Source organism: Suricata suricatta, chromosome 9 (assembly GCF_006229205.1).
Source record: "Suricata suricatta isolate VVHF042 chromosome 9, meerkat_22Aug2017_6uvM2_HiC, whole genome shotgun sequence".
Classification (NCBI taxonomy): domain Eukaryota; kingdom Metazoa; phylum Chordata; class Mammalia; order Carnivora; family Herpestidae; genus Suricata; species Suricata suricatta.
The window spans coordinates 13,345,985-13,360,803 of record NC_043708.1 but is presented as its reverse complement, the minus strand read 5'-3'; the positions used below and the strand labels follow the sequence as shown (position 1 = coordinate 13,360,803).

The 14,819-nt window shown below is 44.0% G+C and overlaps 1 protein-coding gene across 1 annotated transcript in view; it reads right to left on the bottom strand.

The window, feature by feature from the left end:
- FOXN3 (forkhead box N3) overlaps positions 1-14,819 on the bottom strand; it is a 389,030-nt gene that overhangs the window by 321,507 nt on the left and 52,704 nt on the right. The window lies entirely within an intron of this gene.

Sequence of the window (14,819 nt, the reverse complement as noted above, 5' to 3'; positions counted from 1 at the left end):
TGGAGCTTAGAGCCTGCGTCGGATTCTGTGTCTTCCTCTCTCTCTGTTCCTTCCCTGTTCGTGCTCTGTCTCTCTCTCTGTCTCAAAAAAAAAAAAACATTAAAAATTTTTAAAAAAGACAAGTCTCAGGGTAGGAATTACAGAGCAGGTGACTCCTATTTCTTGCCTTGATGGAATGTGGGTAAAAATAAAACAGTTTTAGAGGAGTGGGGTGAAGCAGGGGGCTACGATCTTTAGGGGGGCCTGAGAGCATTCTGTTTTCTTTTCTTCTACTTCTTTTTCAAAAACTTTACTTGTATAGTGGAATGCACCAAGTTCATTATTTGTCTTTTCACTGAAGACTTTTTCCAAATTGTGCTTGTAAAGGCATGGGCGGGGGGGAGGTGCGGAAGACAGTGGGTGGTCAAATGGAACATTAAAATTTTTAAATTTTTAAAAATTTGTTTATGTTTATTTATTTTTGAGACAGAGAGAAAGAGAGCACAAGCAGGGGTTAGGCAGAGAGAGACGGAGGCACAGAATCTGAGGACAGGCTCCAGGCTCTCAGCTGTCAGCACAGAGCTGATGCAGGGCTCAAACCCATGAACCGTGAGATCATGACCTGAGCCGAAGTCGGACGCTTAAACGATTGAGCCACCCAGGTGCCCCTAAAATCTTTAAATTTTAAAATAAAAATACTGTTTTTGCTGAAGGACATCTCAGACCTCTTATTATGCAAAGGTGAATTCAGAGTCTCCCAGAAGGGGATGTAATGCACAGTTCTGACCAAATTAATTTAAAGCAAGGCTCCCGTTTGTTTTTTAGAAACATCTTGCAGGCTAGTGTTCTGGAAAACACACATAGAAAAAACTGGTCTGATGAAAATGATATTTAAATCACCTCCCCCTTCTTACTTTTCTTTAAATGTTTATTTATTTGAGAGAGAGCACGCATGCAAGCAGGGACTGGGGGCTGAGAGAGACGGAGAGAGAGAATCCCAGGCTCCGTGCTGTCAGTGCAGAGCCCAGCTTGGGGCTTGAACTCATGAACTGTGAGATCAAGGCCTGAGCTGAAATCAGAGGTTGGAAGCTTAACCAACTGAGCCACCAGGTGCCCCTCCTCCTTCTTATGTTAAGGACTCTGTCACAGTTTAGGAGGGAGGGGCTACAATAGAGAAATAAAGGGGGCATTATAGCTCGCATCCACAGCAGGAGAAAGATTTTAAAATTATACAAATATGACTTCCGCCTTGCTCTCCACTCACACTGTGTGACTTTGGCTTAAAAACTGATGAAATCTTCTCAGCCTGTTTTCACATCAGTCAAATGGGAATACCAGCATACCTGCCCCTGAGGGCGAGGGGAGGCATTTCCTGAGTCAAACCATCCAGACCGCTGAGCACAGAGCAAACTTCCGTGTCCAGAAACATCACAGGGGACGCTCTGGGGGTGACAGAGAGAGGCGTATTAGGGGTAGCCCATCTTGCCTGTGTCTTCTTAGGCAAAAACAGAATAGATCCTATCTATGGGAAAAGAAAAAAAAAAAAGCACCAAAATAGGAGAAACGTCTGAAGAAAATTCTTCCCAAGAAGAAGTTTTAAGGAAATGAATTTAATATGCAATGACAAACACAGTGCTCCTGGCTATTTCTACTTGTCCATGAAACCTGATCTCCAAATATCACAATGTATCTGGAGAACAAAAGAAAATGCAAAGAAAAGCAGGATAAACGCTTCTAGTTGTGTTCTCACTAGATCTCTTCCAAGTGGTGTGTGCAGCACAGGAATTGTGGGAAATGCAAAGTCCATCTATGGTCAATTTGCAGCAGATTTCGGGATCCGGGGTATTTCTGAGGAAATACGGCGACAGAGGCAAAGCCAGCAACAAGTGACCATGTGGTATGCGATAAGATGAAGACTTTAAACCAGATGCTTCCCTTGGTCAAGAATATTAGTTTTTACCACTACCCTCGAAAAGACCTGCTTAACAGACAGCAAAGCCTCATGCTAGCGTTTCACAGTTACCGCATGCTGAAAAACAAAAACCATGTAAATAAGTTGCCTGGGGCAGTAAAGCAAGCCAGTTAGAAGGAAAAGGATGAGCTCTCTGACTTTAAAAATCAAATTTGTGGGGCGCCGGAGTGGCTCAGGCGGTTAAGCATCCGACTTCAGCTCAGGTTTGTGGGTTCCAGCCCCGCATCAGGCTCTTCTCTGACAGCACAGAGCCTGTTTGGGATTCTCTCTCCCTCTCCTCCCCTCCCCCCATCTGTCTAAATAAATAAATAAGCATATATATAAATAAACTTTTTAAAAAAGTTTTAAAAAATCGAATTTGTGAAGAGAAAATGTCCCAAGACTGCTGCTAACGGAAGTTCATATCTACCTGGGTCTTAAAAATATTTTTCTTGGGCAGAAACGTTCAACATTAAGTTGGAAATGTCTAATAAGTATGTGTAACATGGGGCGCCTGGGGGTGCTCAGTCGGTTAAGCATCCAACTTCAGCTCAGGTCATGATCTCATGGTTTGGGGGTTCAAGCCCCGCGTCAAGCTCTGTGCTGACAGCTCAGATCCTGGAGCCTGCTTCAGATTCTGTGTCTCCCTCTCTCTCTCTGACCCTCCCCTGCTCACGCTGGCTGTGTGTGTGTGTGTCTCTCTCTCTCTCTCTCTCTCTCTCTCTCTCAAAAATAAATAAAACATTAAAAAAATTTTTTTAAAGTATGTGCAACATGAAGGGATTGAATGAATGAATGAATGAATGAGTTACGTGCCTGAGTCACAGTATCTATGACTGGAAGAGCTCTAAGAGAGCCACCAGTCTGGAGTTTGGTAAGTGCACTGTGTCACGCAAAGCTCACCACCTGGCCAGAGAGATCTCTCCGTCCGGGATACAATGGGATGTGTGACAGCGAGCACTCCCAGAGGTTTCCGTTTTTATCCAACGTATTTTCCGTCAGTGGTAAGAATGCAGGTGATCCTAAAGAGTTAAGTCCTTTACCAAAGTTAAACCTTAAGTACTTTAGACTTTGTTGCCTGTCACCAACATTCCTTTTATCTTAGTACTTATCACAACCTGCACTTTGCTTAGCGGCTTCATTGTCGACTATGGGGTTCCCCCACGTCCCATGGGAACTGTGAAGGTAAAGGTCCTGTCATTCCCCCGCACCTAGCCTGCTACACACATGCACACGGTCAGTGCACATTAATATTTGTTGGATATAGCAGGTGCTTTTCCTTACTCATTTCAAATACATCATTTGGGTGGTATGTCTTTAAGAGTCAACTGGGGTGGGGGCTCTGGGAGGCTCAGTCAGTTAAGTGGCTGACCTCAGCTCAGGTCATGATCTCAAGCCCCTCACTGGGCTCTGTGCCAACAGCGCAGAGCCTGCAGCCTGCTTCAGATTCTGTGTCTTCAGTTCTCTCTTCCCCTCCTCCATGCTCACTCTCTCTCTCTCTCCCAAAAATAAATAAACATTACAAAAATTTTTTAAGAGTCAACTGGCCAGAATTTTGGTCCCTGCTCTTCATTTTCCTTTTTTTTTTTTTTTTACATTTATTTATTTTTGAGAGAGCACAAGTGGAGGAAAGGCAGAGAGAGGGAGACACAGAATCCAAAGCAGGCTCCAGGCTCTGAGCAGTCAGCACAGAGCCCGACTCGGGGCTCGAACACCCATGCCATGAGATCATGACCTGAGCCAGAGTCGGACCCTTACCCAACTGAGCCACCTAGGCACCCCTGCTCTCCATTTTCCACATAGCTATGCAGCCCTGAGCAAACTTTTAGACCCTGCTGGTTTCCTTTGTTTTGTTTTGGGTGGGTTTCTTTGGAAGTTGTATGGTTCTATTAACACCAAGGCACATAAGCTGTCTCTTCATTTTCTCCGCTGCGCAGCCTGGCTGCAGGATGGGTGGCTCTGATGGCCAGCTGCGCTGCTCTTTCCGCAGTGGCTTTGCGGTCCTTGGAGGAGACCTTGTGAGCCATCTCTGCACAGTCAGATTTGTTGCACATACAGCACTTCAAGCTCCTTGACCTTGTGGACAAGGAACTTCTGGAAGCCACCGGACAGCACGTGCTTTATTTTCTTGTTACTCCCATAACCAGCGTTGGCCCTGGAATCTTCTGTGCATCCTATTGCCAATGAGCTTAATTTTGACATATCGTCTCACTGGTGCCAGATGAACTTCCTGTTCCTCTTTTTAATGATCTTGAGCTGCACCAGAGGTCTGAGGGCGGTCATGACGCCGAGCAGGAGATGGCTGCCACCTCGGCCAGAACCACTGAGAAAGAGACTTTCTTTTGCAAAACTGGGGCACTTGAACTATGCTTTTGAAGGTCCCTTATGCCAGTCATCGTCTAAGATTGCTTGGGAAAATATAAACCAAAATACCTGTCTTATCATAATTAGTAAAGTTTAGAATGATTGAAACAAATAAACAAATGCATTCTGAGATTGTTGTGTTGATTTCGTCATGGTTTTATCAACTTCACTCCTTTCAAGTTCACTGTACCTTCCTGCATTTGGCCCTTAAGAAGCGTGGGATTGATGGAGTGGCTAATGCCCACTCACTGAAAAAGGAACAACCCCCCTCCTCCCCTATCCAGAGAATTTCTGTAGCCTATTTGCAAGCTTTCTAATTTGAGACCCAAGTGTCATTTAATTAAGTGGTTCCTGGCCGGACTTTGATTTTTCCTGCCACCAATGGGTTAATGCTCTGAGAGCTTCCTTTGTTTTACAAAGGGGCAAGAAAACACATGGAGTTGATACAGTCCATTATTAAAATTGCATTTCAGCAGAGGTGAAAAACTCCAGCCACCAGACCCTGGGCTTAGCCATCATCTTGCTCGCTATGACCCAAAGCTATTACATTAAGAGCACAAGCAAAACAATAGAGCTGACAGTAAGGCAAACTCCCCTGGTGGATGGAAACCATCAATCCTGCTGGTGAAGTATTTAGCTACAAAAGGAGAAAAGACACTCTTTGATTGAAGGATAAAAGGAAGGAATACACAGCCACTTTTCAATCAGAGCGCGATCTGGAATACTTGACGAAATAACAGCTCCCACGGCCAGATGGTAAATCTTGGAAGGCATGAGCCAGCGAGTACACCTGGAGGGGACTCACAAAAGTTCGGGGGTGAACAAAGTCGTTCTTACCTGCTCTACATTCGACCTGCGTGCTCACGGTACCCACCCATTCCCCGCATGATCATTTCTATAGAAATCAAACGCTGAGCTTCCTTCCTTAGGAGCCAATCGGGCACTAGACTAACCTCCTGAGCTTCAGCAATGTTCAGTAATATTAATAAACTCTAAGTCCTTATTTAGAAGTCAATGAAATTAGTGGTGGAGTTTAGAAGCCAGAAACACATGGTTGCTTATTAAAAAACAAAAACAAAAACAAAAACTCTGACCATTCTTTGCAGTGAAACTCAAGCTCTAGTTCCCTGGACTAGAATAGTAGTGTTAATGGATTCCACCTCGACTAAAAAGGGAGCCAGTGGCAGAAAATCTATTCCTCCGGCAAGGTTGCTGGGCAACCAGCAAGCTTTTGGCATGTGGCTGATGTCTCCAGGCAGCCTGGACTCCACAAAGTGAGCTCTTCCATCACTTATAAGTAACTTGATTTTGATGGATTAAAACCAAATAAAAATGTAATGTAACTCACTCGCTTCCAAACTCAGGAATCAGGGAAAGACCAAAAAAGTATTCCAATACCCAACTAAAGACCGACTTCTCAGAAACACTAGGATGACTAAAGTTCATTCTAATGGGTGATCGATTCTAGCATACACATGATTTTGTTTTAAGACAAAAATATCCAACAGCAAAGGGGGAAGAAAGCATTTAAGAATATATGAGGAGAAATATTAATGTTATAAAGATCGAGCCTCAATATAATGAGGATTATATCTTGGATTCCAATACCTCTTTATGCCTACAATTCTGTAGCAACAACTTCTTCCGCAAATACTTGAGCACATTAGTCAATGTTCAGTAAGGGCTCACTAAGTGCTGTAGGGTCCCACCCCTGGGCTGTAGGGGTGATCAAAAAATGTAAGACGTTGAGCCAGGACTTACTTAGAACACACTTACTATTAGGACATAAAGTAAAATGGTTTCCTCTCGCCGACGAAGTTCTTCGGTGAAAGGTTAGTTTGGCATTTACTGTGTTCACATGTGAAAACCACCTCTAATATGTGCGGAGTGAGCAGACTAGACTCCAAAACTAGTCAAGGTTGAGCTCAAAGGCCATGCCTGTCCTTTTCCAGGGGGTGTCCAGCAAAGCAGGCCTTCCTGCCTGGGCTCTGAATGCCCAAAAAATACACTTCCATTTGATCTCAAACTCTTCTTTCTCTTTTAGAAAAACACCCTTTACAGCATTCATAACATCCCACCTCCATCAAGAACAGGCTTTTAGAAAACTGCACACCCATACACCGACAGAGAGCTCCCTTCTTCTCACACATTCCCAGACCTGTGATCATATGCAGGCACAGGGCCTGGTGGGCTCCAAGGGCAGATGCACAGACCGACAAGTCCACCCACACAACACCTAGGGGTGCGGGCCGAAACCAGATTGTGCCCATCGCCTCCTTCTAATGCAGGGAATGCACAGGATTCCAAGTGACGCACTTTCACATTCCAGCCGTGGCGTGTCCCATTTCTGGCCCTCCTCAGCTCCTCATCCATTAAGGATCCATTATGCCTTCAGTCAGTTTCCATGTTTCTTGCAACACATTAAAACGCACTGGCAGAGCTAAAAGCAGCCTCCTCTGTAACCATTATGACAATAAAATGCAACTTGATGGAAACTGATATATTATTATTGCTCCCTAACAAGACATATGCCCTCAGGAAACAAAGAGTTGTTAGTTTTAATATGAAAAAGAGGCTTAATGGGTGCTCCCAAGAGCCTGTAAAGGTGGCTAAGCAGGTGCATGGCATAGCCCCTCTCCACAAGTCTAACGCCTGCCCACTCCTTAAGGTCTAGTGGGAATGCCACCCCAGAAGTCTTTGGCTGGGCTCCCCCTCCCCAACCAAGCTCTCCTTCTGTTACCTATAGCTTTGTCCCTGCACCAGACCTTTTCTACTTTATATTTACCCTTTGCATAGAACTCTCCTCTCTTCTACTGGGGTATGTTCTCTGAGTGCAAGCTCACGGATTTATCCAGAACAACTGATCAGGTGTTTTCTTGGGAAAGAACCAAATGACATGTAAATATAGCCCCAAAAGATTTTAAAAAAATTTTTTTTGTTTTAGTTTATGGATGATCGGGGATATCTGGTCAAACCACTATGCCGTGTCAGGCAAAGAAGAGTCCACAGTATGAGTGTTATGTTGACCCTTGGAAGCTCTCCCCTTCCAAGTGGAGTGCCTTTTGCTGCCTGTAAGTAATCTAGTTAATTGCAGCTTTCATAGGAATTACTCAGTATGTACATGCCATGAGAAAATAAGAGTTAATGATTTTTCTCCCTAATGGTTTCCTTTCTTAAAATAATGTTTTTTGTTATAAAGGCAATACAAATGCATAATCTTTGCCTTTTTCATATATATGCATATATATGAAAACACACACAACATCAGCTGTCAGTTGCTGATTGTCGAATTTTCTCTGTATTTGATGAGTTTGCAAGATTGCTTCTCTCAGGTTTTATCGATAATAGCACCCGATTTGTTTCCTATTTAGAATTAATCCTATTTGCAATTAATTATTTGTTATATCCTGGTTTGTCTGTCTCAAGCTATTTTATCTTAAGCTCTGTTAGTGTCCACCACTTCCCCCTTCCCGCCGCAGCCCAAAACCAAGGCTGACATGATGAAGCACCTGGTAAATATATGTAAAGTGGTCACTGTCTGAAGTATTTAGTTGACTGGTTAATTAATGCCTAACTGAACCTCTAGCTTGGTAGAGGGTCTTCAAAAAAAAAAGACTGCCAACTTAGCAACCAGCCTCCCTGTCTTGCAATAGATTTTGCTTCAAAGAAACACCTGCAAACCAGAACGCTAAAGCTAGTGTCCTTCTTCAGGGAACATAAGCGAGCATGTGATCCTAGGGCAGCAGCAAGGAGAAGCTGGCAAAGGGAAAAATGTACTATCTTGTCCAAAGAGCAGGTTCAAAATCAGAAACACCTATATTCAGATGTTCAAGGCAGAGACACTTGAGGGGAAGTCAAAATATATCTTTGTTTTTCAACACAAGTTTGGAACTAGACACACACCTACTCTCTTAGAGTAAAAATTCCCTTTCACTCACCCCCTTCTCCTCCTCCCTCTTCCTCCCTCCTCCTCCCCCCACTCCCTCTTAATCCCGGCCCCATGGATCTGTCCGATTTTCTCATTCTGTATTTTAGATAATTTTACTATCTAAAATTATATATTTGTTAGAATACATGCTCTAATTTTTTACTTATAAAAAAACATCATAAATGTACGCATGTATGAGGGTAGGCTATACATATGGTTATAAAGATATGTACCCACCACCACAGTACTATCTGTTTATTTACTCTTGCTGATAGAACAGGGTAACAGAGACATGAAAAAATCAAAGCAGTCAATAATTTTTAATATTATTCATATATGACTCTAGGACACTAACAGTTTAAACACTAGACTTCCCTTCTCTTCTTAATTCTATTTAGCTCAGGCTATTAAGACTAATTTATGTTTCAAAGGCATATACTAACTGATCATATGGGATAATATATGTAAAAGTACTCTATAATTAAAAGCCTAATGTAAACGTGTTATTACCATAATGATTATGATTTTTCTTGCAGGTTATATGTATAGATGTATGTTTATATATTACATAATCTATGTAACCTGTCACAGTTTTCAAATACCTAACGTAGTTCCCAAATATCTGTTCAGAGACCCACAGTGGTCAGTGACAAAGTTGTTACTCGCCAGAGGCAAAATGAGGAAAATCATAACAATGTGTTAAGGTGTTTGTTTTTATCATGCTAACTGCGTAATATTTAAAAGACTGCTTTTGTTCTGAAATTAAATGCTTACTGTTTTGTTCTGTTTTGTTTTGTTTTGTTCAAGGGTCCATTGTTTTATGAAATTGTGATAACAAATGGTAACTTTTAAAGCTCTTATTTGCTAAATAAATAAATAGAAAATTTCTTTTGAAACATTAATAGTCCATGGAACCTTTATTTTAATTTTTTTAAGTTTATTTAGAGAGAGAGAGAGAGAGAGAGAGAATGCAGGGGAGGGGCAGAGAGAAAGGGAGAGAGAGAATCCCAGGCAGGCTCTGCACCATCAGCACAGAGCCCAATGCGGGGCTTGAACTCCCAAACCATGAGATCAATAACCTAAACTGACACCAAGAGTCAGATATTTAACTGACTGAGCCCCCTAGGTGCTCCCGGTAGTCCATGGAATCTAAAAAAAAGTCTGAGAAAAGTTGCCTCAGACAACGAAAACACCGACATCTCCATACTCCGTGCGAGGGATGAAGGCAGGGCTCCCCCTTTCCTGCCGTCACCCCAATCACAACAGCTTCTGGAACATCTCCAGAGATCCAGCCTCCCAGCGAGCCTGCCTTGGCTCCCAGCCCTACAGCACCTACTGGGTTGTGTGTTCCCTTCCTCCCCTCCCCCACCTTCCTGACAGCCCCAACAAGAAGCCCCACTTTAGAAGAAACCCAAATCCTAAACTAGGTGTCCAAGGTGGGGGCAGGGTGAGGAAGGCATTGAATCCAATTTATTATAGGCAAAGACTTCAAAGTCTCCATCTGATGGCTCAAATATCCATAACAGAATTGGTATTTCTTCTCAGATTCAAGACAGGGCCAAGTCACACAGACTCACTCCCAGAGTCCAGTTTTCATCTTGGAGGCTGCAACTCAGGCAGGCTCTCTGCCCTTTGATCTGGTTGGAACCGGAGTGTTACAAATATGCTTGTATTAAGCTATCTCCAGTCTGCCTGAGGGCATCAGTCTGGAATGCGAAAATGGGAGCTTCAAACTGTGAGGTTCCCAAGTCCTCATTTGCGTTACATTTTTTTCTGCCAGGCTGGCTAATGCTCTCCATCTATGGAAGGCAACAATGTTTGCCCCTGGACCACAGTTATGCACAGTGGCAACATCAAGCAGAGAGGGGATGCCAGACAGAGGATTCTGTCTCTATCCTGGGGGCCAGGAAGTCAGGTGAAGGACAAGGGAACGCCAAGCAAGCCCCAGAAACCTAAATGACACTTGCATTAAGCAACCCACAGACCCTTAAGGAACACCAAGAAGCTCCAAGCCCTGTGCTAGAAAGACACAAAAGTAGTGCCACCATCTTTGGCCATCAAAGCACCCATGTTCCATCATCCATCTCTGGGGTAAGGAATCATTTCAAGGACTCCGTCCCTTCTATCCCGAGGCCTTATCCTCCTAGACTTGACAGGGCAGACCTCCATCCTCAAAGTCAAAAAATGCATAAAAAACTTAGAGCTGGAAGATACTCTGTGCCAGAGAATGTGCAGCAAACAGCAAACATTTCCAGCAACAGAGCCAGTATTGCCTTATTTCCCAGATGATTTACTGAAAATCTCCCCCCTTCCCCCTCCACCCCGTTTTTACAGGTTGCGGGAGCATCTGCTGTGCCAAACTGTCGGCTAGTGAGAGAAACCAACATATCCTGCACGGCCCAGGGATAAGACTAAAGAGAGAGAGAGATGTGACCTTGACAAACAGTAGACTCAGAACCGCACCTGTGTAACGTGCCAGCAAGAGGCTTTGAATGGCAGATGAGCCTGGGGGGCTCAGTTGGTTGAGCATCCAACTTGGGCTCAGATCTCACAGTTTGTGGGTTCGAGCCCCACGTCAGGCTCTGTGCTGACCGCTCAGAGCCCGGAGCCTGCTTTAGATTCTGTGTCTTGTGTCTCTCTCAAAATTAAATAAACATTAAAAAAATTTTTTTTAATAAATGGCAGATGGCCAGAGACGGCGAGGAAGCAACTCACTTATTTTTCACCACCTTGTACACCATGCCGGCCATAATCCCCAAAACATCACGAACCCCCGCCCCCTGCACTAAGTCCCTGACTGTTTCATACACACATGGGAACACGAAGGGTACCACGCACACCCCTGTTTGACTCCTCCAGATGGTAAAGGTTCTGCTTTGACTTTCGTACTTTCGCGGGACATCCAGGAGACAAAGCACAGAGTGGCCACTGTCGGGAACAGAGCAAGAAAAAATATTCTGTGGGGCAGAGAAATGCTACCAAGAGTCTCAAGGGACATGCAGGAAAGAAAGGGTCTTCTACTTCCTCTGAGGACTGTGGTGGGAAGTGCACACGGATATTTCTGGCTGGCCTTAAAAGAAAGAAACTCTTTCAGGGAGGAGTGACCTTAAACATCTTATCAGCCTTTGAAGTTATACACAGTGACATCCTCTGGTCCTTTGCCCAGGGCAGAGGTTTAAGCTTTAAGGTTCCACTTACTTACCAAGAATTAAATACTTTGACCACAGCACAAGGCCAAAGAGCCAATTTTTTTAAAACAGGAAATGCTAGGATGGCGAGGTAGTGGAAGACACCCTTTCTGTGGGGGCACCCCACTCTGCGGAGAAATTAAAGAGCCACGGGTCTAACTTTCTGGGGTTCATCTCCTTTATGTTTAGTCTTCTATACTATTCAGGTCAGTTTTGTGGGACTCAAGTTAAAGCCACCAAAGCAAAAATAGGTTCCGATGCTTCCAGAACCTTCCTTAAACACATCCCTGGTAACTTGCCCTAACCACACCTGTCTTACGGACACCACTGTATCTGTGCAAACCACCTCACCCCCTCCGAAACAGGTATCCTCAGCTCCCTCCAATGTCACCCCTCAAGTGGGAGTCCAATGCATGAAGTCATCTTCCACAGAGGGGTGAGGGGGACCCACGTGTCTGCTGCTGGCCACACACACGTGTTCTCTGGCCACCTAGACCCGTGTGGATTCCTCACAGTGGGTCCTGTCCATCTGGTCAACCACTTTATCCCTACATGCTGTGTGTCCAGCATTGAGCGAGTAGTAAATACTCCCGACATGCTTGCAGAACAAAAGCCTGGCTACAGCCACCCCCCATATTTCTCCCTTTCTGCCGGATAGCTGCCTGTCTAGAGGTAGGTGCTATTTTTAGGGCCTCACCCGTGACTCAGTCTTGGACATCAGAACCTTCTCTTGCCGGAGCTGCTTGGTTTATTTGTTTTTGTTTTGATCTCATGCCATGGCAAAGGTTCTTACGCAAGACCCCACAAAGCTGGGAACCTAGAGATTCTGAGAACCTCAGAACAGCTTAAGAAAAGGTAATAATCCCAAATGCCATCATTTTCATGATTGGATGATCTCTGTGTAACTAATTACTGAATTAGAGCCAAACACTTGAAAGAAAACAGAAGGAAATCTGTTATCTTTGTTCTTCAAAGAATTTAGAGTTGCTTCTATAGCACATGATGTTAGGATAGGCCTTGGGCCAATCATTGTAAAGAGCATCTGAAAAAGCACTCAGAATTGTGTGCTTTGCTGCGTTGTAAGGGGTATCACTGTTGATTTGCTTAAGGGAGGCTGTCAGGGTTGCTGGAAACGTTCTGTAAAAGTATTAGTCAAACTCAAGTCGCTACCAGCAAACATAAGCACGTAAGTTCACATATGTGTCGTAACCACGCGTATTATCTCTGACTTACAGGTATGAATAATGTATAGCCAGGCCGAACACCCGGCAAACAAACCAGTGACTTGGGCTCACAATAGAAAAGTAAACAGGGCCCTCAGCTGAAGTTAGCCCTTAACTCCAAATTGCTTTTGTACACAATAAAACCAGTTCTTTACCGGGGCCTGGAGGCTGTCTCCACGTGGGCTGGGGTGAATCCTCCTAACTGAAGGCGACAGACAGTAAGTCAACACGAAGGGGGTGTCTCAAACACCCCACTTGGCACGCACTCACAGAGGGCCTCTCCCTCTGAAAATCGTCAAAAGACCGCGCCTGGTCTGGAGGCTTTGGTTGGCTTTCATGGCAAAGAGGCCACCCAGTGCCCCACATGACACAAAAGGGGACCATTTGGTAAGGAAGAAACTAGAAAGGGGCGCTTGTGGTGAATCAAGTTGAAAGACAAGCCCAATGAAAGGGGCCCTCGGCCTCAACAATTTGTAAGTGAAAAAAGAATAAATAAAGAAATCAACACGCGGCAAGTATAATCCCCAAATACACAACTTGTCATTTCTAATAAAGCAGGAAGGCAGTACTTGAGTCACTTGACAAAATGCTCAATATCCACTTAGGATCCGCGGCCCTGAGCTATCTGATTGTCACTTCCCCGGGCAGCAGGCCCCAAGGCTCCCCTCCAGCCAGCTCTGCCGCCCACTGGGAAGTCAGGGAACACCAGGGAACATGAGTCATCCAGGTTTTAGGTTTGCTGCTCAGGGGCTACTCAGATCTCAGAAATAAAGACTGGCAGACCAAGGGGAAAACACCGACATGAGCCGTTTGGTTCATTAGAATCATGCAAATAAAGCCTCTTTTTGCAGTGGTAAGGTGTCAGCTCAAGTGAGTTTTCCAGCGCCCAAAGAGGAAGAGGAAAATATTCTTCACTTCACTCTAACAAACAAAAAAGGCATATGAAAGTCAAGCATGATAAAGGCAAACAAACAAAAAAAAAATCAAACCAAAAAAAAGAATTCCCCTTAGGTGACTTTCTTACTTTCATTTTATTTTATTTAAAAAAATTTTTATGAGTTTATTTTATTTTTGAGAGAGAGAGAGACAGCGTGTAAGTGGGGAAGGGCAGAGAGAGAGGGAGACACAGAATCGGAAGCAGGCTCCAGGCTCTGAGTTGTCAGCACAGAGGCCAATGCAAGGCTTGAACCCGTGAATCATGAGATCACGACCTGAGCCGAAGCCAGATGCTTAACCAACTGAGCCACCCAGGCATCCCCATACTTAGCATTTATCAATTAACATACTTTGAGATCATTCCGTATTAGTACCTATAGATCTGCCTTATTTTTTCCAAGTGGCTGTATATCTAGGATAAATGTCAAGAAATGGATTTGGTTGCCCACCGGTATATGCATTTTCTGCCTCAATTACCATGATTGATGTACTTTTCCTGGAGACTGTATCAATTTATACTGCCATTAGCAATGTGTCTCTGCTTCTCCTCACCCTGACTAACACAGCACTATCAACCACAGTGGGTGCTTGGATAAGGAGGGGGTTAGGGGTGCTGATATGACACCCCCTTTTCCCACACAGTAGGAAATCCACATGTAACTTTTAGCGCCCCAAAACTTAACTACTAATAGCCTACCATTTACCAGAAGCTTACAGATAACATTTGATTAACACATATTTTGTAGGTTATATGTCCTATATACTGTATTCTTACAGTGAAGTAAGCTAGAGGAAAGAGAATTTTATTAACAAAATCATAAGGAGGATAAAATACATTTTCAATATTGTATTTATCAAGAAAAATCCATGAGTAAGTGGGCCCACACGGTTCAAACCCGGGTTGTTCAAGGGTCCAAGGTATTTTGAACCTCACCAGTATAAAAGGTAAAAACGATCTTTTAAGGTTTCAGTTCTATTTCTTATTAGCACTGATGGTAAAGCACCTTTTCATACATTTTCAGAGCCATTTATTTCCTTTTCTGTCAATTACCTGTTCCTATCTTAAGTGACTTTCTACCACTTTCTTTATCTTTATTAAAGGCAATCTCTCTAGCAAATAAATCCAGGGGCGCCTGGGTAGCTCAGTCAGTTAAGCATCCAGCTTCAGCTCAGGTCATGATCTCACGGTCCATGGGTTCAAGCCTTGCATCAGGCTCTATGCTAACAGCACAGAGCCTGGAGCCTGCTTC